The 14,369-nt window shown below is 39.3% G+C and overlaps 1 protein-coding gene and 1 pseudogene across 1 annotated transcript in view; both read left to right on the top strand.

Annotated features, from left to right (window-relative positions):
• Positions 1-14,369, top strand: part of NRG4 (neuregulin 4) — a 105,264-nt gene that overhangs the window by 21,466 nt on the left and 69,429 nt on the right. The window lies entirely within an intron of this gene.
• LOC128066467 (surfeit locus protein 1-like) overlaps positions 1-14,369 on the top strand; it is a 36,683-nt pseudogene that overhangs the window by 21,560 nt on the left and 754 nt on the right.

Below are 14,369 nucleotides of genomic sequence, written 5' to 3'. Positions count from 1 at the left end.
TATACAGTCTGTCTGCTGGGTGATTATCTACTTTTTACCCTGTTTTCCGGCTTTTCTTAAATAATGTATGACATACATGTACCCATCCTTCACTCTGAGATGCAGCATTGCTGGGTGGATGCCTCCCTCTCTGCCCTCATCTTACGCCACTATGTGCTCAAACTGCATAAGTCTTCTCTTAGTACAGATATCCCAGTTATCTGACTACTATCTAAGTCCCAACAGTTATGATTCCAAAGGGAAGTCAAAGGTATAATAATATTCACTAATGAATGAATCACTTATAAAGCTGACTGTCCCTCATACATGCATTTTTGTCTAGCTTAGGAGCATTGTTGGCCAGTCTTTTCATGACTGTTGAATATTCCTGTAAAACGCAAATACAATACAGGTGATTTTAGGGCACAATTATGAATCTTGAAAAGATGTAGAAGAGATGATGAAAATGATGTTGGGGAACTCAGATCACAAATGAAACCAATGGCAAATGAAGATGTGGCAGACTTAGGCCACAACAGTTGAAAAACAGAGAAAGTGCAATGATGATGATGACTCATCTCTTAAAAAAGTTCAATATTAGGATTCAAAGAAGGCCTTGGGAAAATTGTCAGCAATGTTAAATTTTTTACAACCATCTTTACAATTGTCCATATGGAAAATAAACATTAGGTGAAGTCTGTTTATATATGATACAACTTTGTCAGAAAAATTATGCCCCAATCCCTACTTGATTTGTTCATTCTAGGGATTAACACACATTGATATCACTTATATATGGAGTCTAAAAAGAGTGGTACAATTGAGCCTATTTACAAAGCAGGAATAGAGTCACAGTTGTAGAAAACAAACTTATGGTTACCAGTGGGGGAAGGTTGGGGGTGGGAGAGATAAATTGGAAAATTGGGATTTACATATACACACTACTGTACATGAAACAGATAACTAATACTAATCTACTGTAAAGCACAGGGAACTAGCTGATACTCTGTAATGACCTATATGGAAACAGAATATTTAATAAAAAAAGATATATGTATGTGTATGGGCTTCCCAGGTGGCGCTAGTGGTAAAGAACCTGCCTACCAATACAGGAGACATAAGATACTTGGATTCCATCTCTGCATCAGGAAGATCCCCTGGAGCAGGGCATGGCAATGCATGCCAGTATTCTTGCCTGGAGAAGCCCATGGACAGAGTAGCCTGGTGGACTGGAGTCCATAGGATCCCAAAGAATTGGACACCACTGAAGCGACTTAGCATGCATGTATGTGTATAACTGATTCACTTTGCTGTACAGCTGAAACTAGCCACGTTGGAAATCAACTACACTCTAAGAAAAGTTAATAAGAATTAGCACATAATTGCAATTATAACCCAAACTCTTTAAGTATAAGATGAAATAAGCATCAAAATTCTTACCCCTGCTTTTATATGAAATTTTCATCTCTGTTTAAAGTGGATTTTTTTTTGGCTGTGCTCTGTGGCTCATGTGGGATCTTAGTTCCCTGACCAGGGATCGAGCCTGTGCCCCTTGTATTGGGAGTGTGGAGTCTTAATCACCAGGGATGGTTAAGATGCTGTACCACCAGGGAAGTCCCTAAGCAGACTAACTTTAAACGGCTTTTTTCCCCCAATAGCAATCGATTATCTTCAGAGAAAGTGATCTCATAAACATTCTGTACCTGGGATATAAAAGAATTTTGTCTATCTGATATCTGGGATTTTGAGACTATATTTACATATTCCATTCATAAGTAAATTCATGAGACTAAATATGTACAGTCTATTTACTATGGTAAATTTTTTAAAATTCTGCCACTTACAAGCTGTACTTTGAGAAATGTCACTTCACTTCTCTTGGTGTCAGTTTCCTTTTTTTTTTTTAATTTTTATTTTTACTTTATTTTATTTTACAATAGTGTATTGGTTTTGCCATACATTGACGTGAATCCACCACAGGTGTACATGAGTTCCCAATCCTGAACCCCCCTCCCACCTCCCACCCCATATCATCTCTCTGGATCATCCCCGTGCACCAGCCCCAAGCATCGTGTATCCTGTATCGAACATAGACTGGCGATTCATTTCTTACATGATAGTATACAGGTTTCAGTGCCATTCTCCCAAATCATCCCACCCTCTCCCTCTCCCTCAGAGTCCAAAAGTCCGTTCTATACATCTGTGTCTCTTTTGCTGTCTCACATACAGGGTTATCATTACCATCTTTCTAAACTCCATATATATGTGTTAGTATACTGTATTGGTGTTTTTCTTTCTAGCTTACTTCACTCTATATAATCAGCTCCAGTTTCATCCACCTCATTAGAACTGATTCAAATGTATTCTTTTTAATGGCTGAGTAATACTCCTTTGTGTATATGTACCACAGCTTTCTTATCCATTCATCTGCTGATGGACATCTAGGTTGTTTCCATGTCCTGGCTATTATAAACAGTGCTGCAATGAATATTGGGGTACATGTGTCTCTTTCAATTCTGGTTTCCTCGGTGTGTATGCCCAGCAGTGGGATTGCTGGGTCATAAGGCAGTTCTATTTGCAATTTTTTAAGGAATCTCCACACTGTTCTCCATAGTGGCTGTACTAGTTTGCATTCCCACCAACAGTGTAAGAGGGTTCCCTTTTCTCCACACCCTCTCCAGCATTTATTGCTTGCAGACTTTTGGATCACAGCCATTCTGACTGGTGTGAAGTGGTACCTCATTGTGGTCTTGATTTGCATTTCTCTGATAATGAGTGATGTTGAGCATCTTTTCATGTGTTTGTTAGCCATCCGTATGTCTTCTTTGGAGAAATGTCTATTTAGTTCTTTGGCCCATTTTTTGATTGGGTCGTTTATTTTTCTGGAATTGAGCTGCATAAGTTGCTTGTATATTTTTGAGATTAGTTGTTTGTCAGTTGCTTCATTTGCTATTATTTTCTCCCATTCCAAAGGCTGTCTTTTCACCTTGCTTATATTTTCCTTTGTTGTGCAGAAGCTTTTAACTTTACTTAGATCCCATTTGTTTATTTTTGCTTTTATTTCCAGTATTCTGGGAGGTGGATCATAGAGGATCCTGCTGTGATTTATGTTGGAGAGTGTTTGTAAAATGAAGCTAATCCCTACACTGTAAGACTGTTTTTAAAAACTTATTTGTTTACTTATTTGGCTGTACTGGTCTTAGCTGTGGCATGTGGTGGCATTTGTAGTTGGCAGCATGTGGGATCTAGTTCCCTGACCAGGGACAGAACCTGAGCCACCTGCTTTGGGAGTGTGGAGTCTTAGCCGTGGCTCACCGGCAAGTCCCCAGATTACTGTTAAGGACTATATAATGTATATGAGGCTTCTGTTATTTTGTCTGCCATGCTCTTATTATTAACTCACATGGATATTAATGTCAGCCACATTTGAACATTTTTTTTTTTTTGGCTTTGATTTTCATATCCACGGTTCTTGTTCATTAAAGACCAAGATGGCATAGAGCATTCTGTGACAGCCAAGGTATCATAGATATAATTTAGATTCTTTCTTGAGTAATCAGTTCTATTACCTGAATCTGATTCACATTTGGGGGCTAACAAAGATTTTCTTCTTGACCAGTCTCTAGCCAGGGTCCTCTAAACTATCTTCTTGACTAGACACCAACCTTGAACACAACAGTAGCAATGTCTTCTAACAGTTGATGCCACATCCCTAGAATGACCCTACCCTCCCATCTCCAGCCCCTTTCAAGTGCCTGCTTGAGGAAAATCAAGGCTGCCAAAAGAATTTATTTTTTATTTCAGCCAGCACCTGAAGATAGAGTTCCTATCTCCCAGTCTCTATGGGAGTGTAGGAGCTTACCTTGGATGACTGCCAGTTAATAAACCCAGATGGGACTCACATGGAAAAACCTTTGCACCTTCTTGCTTTATGTAATTTTTCAAGTCCTTCACTCTACTAAGCCTCCACTCCCCTCCCCTCCCTATTCCCTCATTCTCCCTTGAAAACACCTAGTCACCTCATAGATTCTTGCCTTCTTTGTTATAGATTAATTTACCATATATATATAGGTTTGTTTCTGGGTCCTCTATTCTGTTCCATTGATCTATGTGTTTGTTTTTATGCCAATACTATACAGTTTTGATTGCTATAGCTTTGTAATATAATTTGAAAGTGTGGAATGTGATGCCTCCAGCTTTGTTCATCCGTCTCAAGGTTGCTTTGGCTATTTGGGGGTCTTTTGTGGTTCCATACAAATTTTAGGGTTATTGGTTCTATTTCTATAAAAAATACCATTGGAGTTTTGATAGGGCGTGTCATATGTAGCCTTTATTACGCTGAGGTACGCTTCATCTACATCTGATTTGTTGAGAGTTTTTATCATACATAGATATTGAATTTACCACATAGTGTTCTTTGTGGAATCAGGCTTCAGTCAGGGATCATTTACCTTTAGCCTGAAGAAATTTCTTCTAACTAGGTCTATTAGCCACAAATACACTTATCTTTCATTTTAGTGTGTCTCTATTTTGTGTCATTCTCTGAAGAATATATTTTTAATTAATTAATTTTTTTAATGGAAGGATAATTGCTTTACAGAATTGTGTTGGTTTCTGCAAAACATGAGCATGAATCAGCCATGGGTATGTGTATGTTTTTGTTAGGTATAGAATTCTAAGGATAGAAGAAGTTTTGTTTTTTCTTTAGCACTTGAAAGATACCATTTTTCTTCTGACTTAGTTTGTGATGGTAGCTTAGCCATTGGGTTTTTTTTAAGCTACATCATCCCATTTCTTGAATTCTCCAGCTCCTGGCAACCGCTGTTTCACTCCCTGCCTCCAAGAGTTTGACTTTTCCATAATCCACATGCAAGTAAGATGACGTAGTTCTTGTCCTTGTGTGTCTGGCTCACTATACCCTGTGTCCTCGAAGTTCATCCACATTATCACAAATGACAGGATCTCCTTCTTCCCTAAAGCTGAATAACAATTCATTGTTAAATACACTACACCAAAACGACTCCAACCATTCATTTGTTGATAGATGCATAGATTGACTCCCTTTCTTGGGTGTTGTGAATAACACTGCAGTGACTGTGGGAGTTCAAATAGTTCCTCGAGCTTTGATATCATTTCCTCTGGATGCATACCTAGACAGGGGGCCACTGGATCACACGGCAGTTCCGATTCCAGTCTTTTGAGCAGCCACCATACTGTCTTCTGGAATGTTTGTACCAGTCTACCTTCTTGTCACAAAGGCTCCCTTCTCTTCACATCCTCACCGACACTTTTTTTTTTGGTCTTTTTAGTAATAGCAATTCCAACATGTATGATGTGATATCTTACTGTGGTTTCAGTCTGCACCTCCCTATTGATCATTAATGTTGAACATCATCCCGTATATTCGTTGGCCGTTTGTATGTCTTCCTTTGAGAAATATCTATTCAGGTCCTTTGCCCATTTAAAAAATCGGGTCATCTGTCTTCTTGCTGTGGAGTTGAGTCCCTCATATATTCTAATTGTTTGCTGCTGCTGCTAAGTCACTTCAGTCATGTCCGACTCTGTGCGACCCCATAGACAGCAGCCTACCAGGCTTCCCTGTCCCTGGGATTTTCCAGGCAAGAACACTGGAGTGGGTTGCCATTGCCTTCTCCAATGCATGAAAGTGAAAAGTGAAGGTGAAGTCGCTCAGTCGTGTCTGACTCTTCACGACCCATGGACTGCAGCCCACCAGGCTCCTCCGTTCATGGGATTTTCCAGGCAAGAGTACTGGAGTGGGTGCCATTGCTTACCAAATGTATGGTTTGCAGAATCCTCTCCTATATCCTCTCCTATATCTTTTTAAGGTAATATGAAGATATCGCAGTGTTAATTCTTCCAATCCATGAACATGGAATATCTTTCTAATTATTTGTGTCATCCTCAGTTTCTTTTTTCAGTGTTTTATGGTTTTCACTGTACAGCTTGTTCACCTCCTTGGTTAAATTTGTTCCTAAGTTTTTTATTCTTTTATGAGTGGGATTGTTTTCTTAATTCCTCTTTAGGTAGTTTGTTGTTAGTGTATAGAAGTACAACTGTTTTTTTGTAAATTGATTTTGTATCTTGCAGTTTCACTGAATTCATTGATTAATTCTATACATTTTTTGGTGGTGTCTTCAGGGTATTCCATATGTGATATCATGTATCTCTAGACAGAGGGAATTCTCTTTCTTCCTCTTTTTTTTTTTTAAAATCTAATTGCTCTGACTAGGACTTTCACTACTGTGTTGTCTTCCTCCTGATCTCAGAGGAAAAGCTGAAAGCTTTTCACTGTTGGGTATGGTGTTAGCTGTGACCTTGTCATATAAGGCATTTATTATGTTGAGGTATGTTCCATCTATACCTGATTTGTTGAGAGAGTTTTTAGTCATGAAAGGATGTTGCGTTTCATCAGGTGCTTTTTCTGTAACTATTGAAATGATTGTAGGATTTTAATTCTTCCTTCTGACACGGCACTCCTTCTTGGGTGGGACTGGAACCTAGCCAAAACTCAGACTTGTGCTCGAACCCACAATCCCTGGCTTAGAAAGGGCCTTGAACCCCTGCCTTTTGATTAAAACCACTCACCTGGTGTCAGGACTTACTGAAGCTCAGAGTCTTTCGTCTCATCATGGAAAGAATTCAGCAGTAGGCTGAATTTATCAGCATAGGATGCTTGTGAAAGATACAGGGAGGCGGGCAAAGGAGCACAGCCCCAAGAACAAAGAGGGCTACATTTTTATAATAAAGAAAAATTGGGAAGGGGAGGAGACCACCTTCCTCATTCTTGGACGGACATCAAGGCTTACACCATTAGTTCCTCCTTTGGCCCTGCATGGCCGTGTTATGACAACACCAGGACTGTCATGGTGCTATTTAAATCATACGTACATTAGCAAAAGGGTGGTAAAAATATTAAAATATGGTAATTCATCTCAGGTTTTGGTATAATGTCCCCTTTCACCTAATTTCTTTCCCTTTTCACCAATATTTCTTTCCTGGTTACATGCAGAAATGCTACTCTTCAAAGACTGTTAACTGTCTGACGTAATGTAACAGGATTCAGACCCATATCTGTTGTCTTGCATTTTAACTGTCAGGGTTTGTGACTTGTGTTTGGTGCTTGGATGCACCTGGTCTTCCTTCAAGTTAGTGTAGATTGTTGCTAGGTTATTGAATTCTCCTCTTGAGTGGTCATTAGCTTGCAACAGTCTCCCAAACTGCCTTAAAATTTCCTGTCTTTAGTCTCCTAGTTGGATTTCTAAACTGACTGATTATCTTACTCTATCCCTAATCACTTTTGTTAATAAAGAGAATCTCATTGATTGAATTGTGTATGTTGAACCACTTACATCCCAGGAATAAATCCCACTTGATCATGGTGTATGGTGACCTTTAAGATTTCTAAAATACTGTTGAATTGGTAGTGGTTGAATTTGCTAGTGTTGTGTTGAGGACTTTTGCATCTATTTCATCCAGGCTATTGACCTGTAATTTTTAAATTTTTTCTTGCTCAATCTTAATAAATGATAGTCAATTTTTCTAAACTTTTCAAAGATTAGATCAACTTCTGGCCTTGTTAATTCTCTGAATTGTATGTTTGCTTTTCATTTTGTTGTTTCTGTTCTTTGTTTCCTTCTTTAAACTTTCTTTGAATTGTTTTCTTTTTCTTTTTAGCTGGCTGTTTAGCTTAACATCTGTAAGCCTCTATTTCCATTAACATATACATTTAAGGCTGTAAATTTTCCTCTAAATGTTGCTTTAGTTTCATCCACATTTTAATATATAATATTTCCAAAGTTGATATGTATGATCCTATTACCATTTATTTTATTGTTTTGAGTTAAAATATATTTTTAATTTCTTCACTGAACCGTATAAAATTTCTAGTTTATTCTCACTATGGTCAGAGAACTTACTCCATATGATTTCAGTCATTTAAACATTTCTGAGACTTGCTTTTCAGTAAATGATATGTTTTTTATAAATCTGTGTATGCTTGAAAAAAAAGTTTATTTAGTACTTGTTAGGAGCATTGTTTACATATCTTTATTAGCTCAAGTTTTTTTTTAATATTATGTTGTTCAAACTTATATCATTGTTCAAACATTTTGCCTAAAAGAAATAAACTTCCAGGTACTTTTCCAGCAATAATTTTAAAAAGTGGGTTTATTTGGGATCAGCAAAGAACTTCAGTTCAGTGTCTGCAGCTATGGTAATCTACGTGCAAGCCCCCACACAGCAAAGTTAAAGAGAACACTTTTGTACTGGGAGAAACAAATTGGAAAGGCTATAATAAACAAAGAGTTCATGACTTTCTTGTTGGCTGAGTTCCTAAGAGGAGATGGGGGAAATCTTCTTTCTGTTTACTCTAATTTGATTCATAGTTTGTCTCTCACATCTGTTTTATTTTCTCTCCTTTTGCCTTCTTAGGGATTTTTTTTTTTTCAGCTTTCCCCTCTGCTAGTTTAAGTTTGAACTTAAAACACTGTTTCTATTGTACTGGTAGTTACCCTAGAAAGTACCAGATGCATTCTTCATTTACTGAAATCTTTCAGACTTTATTTTTTTGGGCTCCAAAATCACTGCAGATGGTGATTTTAGCCATGAAATTAAAAGATGCTTACTCCTTGGAAGAAAAGTTATGAGCAACCTAGATAGCATATTCAAAAGCAGAGACATTACTTTGCCAACAAAGGTCCATCTAGTCAAGGCTATGGTTTTTCCAGTGGTTATGTATGGATGTGAGAGTTGGACTGTGAAGAAAGCTGAGCACCGAAGAATTGATGCTTTTGAACTGTGGTGTTGGAGAAGACTCTTGAGAGTCCCTTGGACTGCAAGGAGATCCAACCAGTCCATTCTAACGGAGATCAGTCCTGAGTGTTCTTTGGAAGGAATGATGCTGAGGCTGAAACTCCAGTACTTTGGCCACCTCATGAGAAGAGTTGACTCATTGGAAAAGACTCTGATGCTGGGAGGGATTGGGGGCAGGAAGAGAAGGGGACAACAGAGGATGAGATGGCTGGATGGCATCACCAACTCAATGGACGAGAGTTTGAGTGAACTCCAGGAGTTGGTGATGGACAGGGAGGCCTGATGTGCTGCAGTTCATGCGGTCGCAAAGAGTTGGACATGACTGAGCAACTGAACTGAATGTCTTCAATGGCACCCCACTCCAGTACTCTTGCCTGGAAAATCCCATGGATGGAGGAGCCTGGTAGGCTGCAGTCCATGAGGTTGCTAAGAGTCAGACACGACTGAGCGACTTCAGTTTGACTTTTCACTTTCATGCATTGGAGAAGGAGATGGCAACCCACTCCAGTATTCTTGCCTGGAGAATCTCAGGGACGGGGGAGCCTGGTGGGCTGCCGTCTCTGGGGTCGCACAGAGTTGGACACAACTGAAGCGCCTTAGCAGCAGCAGCAGCAGCAGCAGCAGTGTCTTCAGAAACTGAAATTAAAACCTCAACAAGATACTGCTACCTACCTACTAGAATAACTGTAATAAAAATTCTGACAATATAGTTTTGGCAAGGATATAGAGAAACTGAAACCCTTATACAATACTGGTGGAAATGTAAAATGGTATGGCCACTTTGGAAAAGTGAAAAAATTTCACTTCCAAAGTCAAAAGTGTAACTTTTGCTCTCATCCCGCAAACTAAAAGGATCTTAGGACACATTTAATTTACCCCTTGCTAACTTTCATGCTTTTGTTTTCAGGTATTTAATGCTACTTGCATATTGCTTTGCTGTGCCTAGTTGCTCAGTTGAATCCAACTCTTTGCAACCCCATGGACTGTAGCCTGCCAGGCCCCTCTGTCCATGGGGATTCTCCAGGCAAAAATACTGGTGTGAGTTGCCATGCCTTCCTCCAGGGGATCTTCCCAACTCAGGGATCGAACCCAGGTCTCCTGCATTGCAGGCGGATTCTTTACTGTCTGAGCCACCAGAGAAGCCCAATACTGGAGTGGGTAGCCTAAGAATATTGGAGTGGGTAACCTATTCCTTCTCCAGGGGAACGTCCTGACCCAGGAATTGAACCAGCGTCTCCTGCATTGCAGGCAGATTCTTTACCAGCTGAACCCAAAGGACATTTCCACTTTTTATATAGTGTTTATTTAGATTTGCCACCACATTCACAACTTTCTTGGCCCTTATTTCCTTTTTACAGCTAGAATTATTTTCCTTTTTTGTGTTCATTCTTCAGGTACTTTCCATTCATACTTTAATGCAGCTTTTTTAGTAGATTTTTTTCATTTTTGGTTTATCAAAGTGTCTAAATTTAAAAATCTGCTATGAATATTTGTGTACAAATCTTTTGAGTGGACATATGTTTTCATTTCTTTTAGGCAGATTCTTAGGAGAAAGATTGCTGGGTTTTATGATAAACATATGTTGATGTTTTTAAGAAACAGCCACACTTTTCCAAAGTGGTCGTACCATTTTACATTTCCACCAGTACTGTATGAGACTTCCAGTTTCTCTACATCCTTGCGAAACTATATTGTCAGTATTTTTTATTATAGTTATTCTAGTAGATAGGCAGTAGTATCTTGTTGAGGTTTTAATTTAAGTTTCCCTAAGTTGAAGAAAAATGATTGCCCGTTTTTTATTTGGGTTGTCTTCCTTTCATTTGTAAGAGTTCTTTATATTGTCTGGATACAAGTCTTTAATCAGATATATGAGTTGTAAATATGTTCTTCCATTCTGTGGCTTGCCTTTTCATTTTCTTAATTTTTTTTAATTGAAAAGTTAAACTTTGATAATCTAATTTGTCAACTTTTTCTTTTATGAACTGTCCTCTTGCTGTCATAGTCAAGAAATCTTTGCCTAACCCAAGGTCACAAAGATTATCTTTTAAAAGTTTTATAGTTTTAGCTCTTACATATAGATCTGTGATGTATTTTGAGTTAATATTTTTGTATGCTACAGGGTAAAGGTATAATTCTGTTATTTGCACATGGATATTCAAATATTCCAGCACCATTTGTTGAAAATACTACCTTTTCCTCACTGAATTTCCTTCATACTTTTGTCGAAATAATATAAGGGTTTGTTCTAAGTGTATAGTTCTTGATCTATAGATTAAACACATTCACTATCAGTATCCCAACAGCATTTAAAAAATAGTAATTGGTAAGCTAATTCTAGAATTTATATAGAAAGGCAGTGGACCTAGAATAGCTGAAACAATTTAGAAAAGGAACAAACCCGAAGGACTTAGACTACCTGATTTCAAAATTTGCTGTTGTAGCCATTGAAGTGTTAGTCACTCAGTCGTGTCTGGCTCTATGACTTCATGGACTGTAGCCTGCCAGGCTCCTCTGTCCATGTGGATTCTCCAGGCAAGAATGTGGGAGTGGGTTGCCATTTCCTCCTCCAGGGACTCTTCCTAACCCAGGGATTGAATTGCATCTCTTATGTCTCCTGCATTGGTAGGCAGGTCCTTTACCAGTTAGTGCCACCTGGGAAATCCAGTGGTGTGGGTAGCCATTCCCTACTCCAGGGGATCTTCCCAACCCAAGGATTGAACCTGAGTCTCCTGCATTGCAGGCATATTCTTTACCATCTGAGCCATCATCAAAGGAGTGTGCTTATTTCCAGGAAGAAAAGAGTTATGCCAACTTTAAGCCATTATTTTTATTTTTGAATTCTTTTCCATTATGGCTTATTATACAGTATTGAATATTGTTTATCTATTTTATTTATAGTAGTTTGTATCTGCTAATCTCAAACTCTTGACTTATTGCCCCCACCCTTCCCCTTTGGTAACCATAAGTTTGTTTTCTGTATATATGAATCTGCTCTGTAAAAAGTTCATTTGTATTTTTTTTAGATGCCACATGTATGGACATCTAGGTTGCTTCCATGTCTTGGCTCTTGTAAATAGTGCTGCTGTGAACATTGGGACACGTGTATTTTTGGATTATGGTTTTCTCTGTATACATTCCCAGAAGTGGGATTGCCAAAAGATATGGTAAACCTATTTTTAGTTTTTGAGGAACCACCATACTATTTTTCATAGTATCTGCACCAATTTATCGGAGAAGGAAATGGCAACCCACTCCAGTATTCTTGCCTAGAGAATCTCGTGGACAGAGGAGCCTGGTGGGCTGCTGTCCATAGGGTCGCACAAAGTCGGACACGACTGAAGCGACTTAACATGCATGCATGCATTGGAGAAAGGAATGGCAACGCACTCCAGTATTCTTGCCTGGAGAATCCCAGGGACGGAGGAGCCTGGTGGGCTGCCCTCTGTGGGTTCGCACAGAGTCAGACACAACTGAAGCGACCTAGCAGCAGCACCACCACCAATTTATATTCTTACCAAAAGTGTAGGACAGTTGCCTTTCCTCCACACCATCTCCAGCATTTATTATTTGTAGACTTTTTAATGATGGCCATTCTGACCGGTGTAAGGTGGTATCTTATTGTGGTTTTGACTTGCATTTCTCTAATCACTAGTGATGCTAAGCATCTTTTCATGTGTTTGCCATCTGTATGTTCTCTTCGGAGAAATGTCTCTTTAGGTCTTGTGCCCATTTTTTGATTTTTTTTTTTTTGCTATCGACCTCAATGAGCTATTTGTGTATTTTGGAAACTAATCTCTGCTGGTTGCATCATTTACAAATATTTTCTCCCATTCTATAGATTGTCTTTTCATTTTGTTTATGGTTTCCTTTGCTATGCAAAAGATTTTAATTAGGTCTCATTTGTTTATTTTTGTTTTTGTTTTCATTACTCCAGGAGGTAGATCCAAAAAAATAATTGCTTCAATTTATATCAAAGAATGTCCTGACTGTATTTTCATCTAGGAGTTTTATAGTGTCCAGTCTTACATTTCAGAGAAGGCAATGGCACCCCACTCCAGTACTCTTGCCTGGAAAATCCCATGGATGGAAGAGCCTGGTAGGCTGCAGTCCATAGCGTTGCTAAGAGTCAGGCACGACTGAGCGACTTCACCTTCACTTTTTACTTTCATGCATTGGAGAAGGAAATGGCAACCCACTCCAGTATTCTTGCCTGGAGAATCCCAGGGACAGAGGAGCCTAGTGGGCTGCCGTCTATGGGGTCGCACAGAGTCAGACACGACTGAAGCGACTTAGCAGCAGCAGTCTTACATTTAGGTCTTTGATCCATTTTGAGTTTATTTTTGCATATGGTTTTAGTAAAATCACTTATATATGGAATCTAAAAACATGAGGATTTCACTGGTGGTGTAGTGGAGGAGAGTCTGCCTGCCAATGCAGGGGACATGGGTTTGATCCCTAGTCTGGGAAGTTTTCACATGCTGCAGAGCACTAAGCCTGTGCACCAGAGCTACTGAGCCTTTGCTCTACAGCCTGCATGCTGCAACCCATGTGCCTAGAGCCCATGCTCCGAAACAGGAGAAGCGACTGCAGTGAGAAGCCCACACACTACAGCTAGAGAGTAGAGTCCCCTGCTCTCCACAGCTAGAGAAAGGCCCCGCGCAGTCATGAAGACCCAGTGCAACCAAGAATAAAATAGATAAATAAAAATTATTAAAAAATAATCCAACTGTTAAAAAAATGATACAAATGAAATTATTTACAAAACAGAAATAGACTCACTGACATAGAAAACAAACTTGTGGTTACCAAAGGGGAAGTGATAAATTTGGAATCTGGGATTAACAAATACAGACTACTATATATAAATAAATAGCAAGGACCTACTATATAACACAGGGAACTGTATTCAATAGTTTATAATAATCTATAATGGAAAAAAGTCTAAAAAACAATAGAGACATATATGTGTAGCTGAATCACTTTCCTGTATACCCGAAACACTGTAAATCACCTATACTTCAGCAAAAAAATAAAAGTTAAAAAAAGCAGTAGTTATTATTGTTATGCTGAATTTGGTATTAGTTCTAGATTTGAGCAAGAGATAGAGTGTTGGAAGGGATGTCCAACAAAATGAAAAAAGACTGCATGCAATAAATAGTATGATTAAGACACTGAGTACTTGAGAGCTGGGGCTGGGGCTCTGTGGAGTGAGCACCAGGCCAACTGTCAGGAGGAGCATCCTTGAGGTAGCCCTGGGCCCAGGTAAGACTCATCCAAGTGTGCCCTATCCACCTAGGAAAAACTGCTCTGTCCCTGCCTTCCATTTGGCCCAGGAGGGTGGGTGGCTGGGTGGGTATGGACATTGCAATACGTTCTGGGACTGCTGCCTGAGCCTCTGAATCAGGCCATCAGGCCCTGGTTGCATGCCTACTCTGGTGAGAATTCTGTCCTCATGACAGCCCCATGACTGACTCCTCCTGCACTCCTGGATTACACACTTGACTGTGGACATGCAGTAACTTCCTGTGCCTCCCTGGGCTAAAGTGGAGCCAACCCCA

This window comes from Budorcas taxicolor, chromosome 21 (genome assembly GCF_023091745.1).
Source record: "Budorcas taxicolor isolate Tak-1 chromosome 21, Takin1.1, whole genome shotgun sequence".
In the NCBI taxonomy this organism is placed as follows: domain Eukaryota; kingdom Metazoa; phylum Chordata; class Mammalia; order Artiodactyla; family Bovidae; genus Budorcas; species Budorcas taxicolor.
The sequence above is the reverse complement of the archived record's forward strand: the minus strand, read 5'-3'. Positions and strand labels throughout refer to the sequence as shown.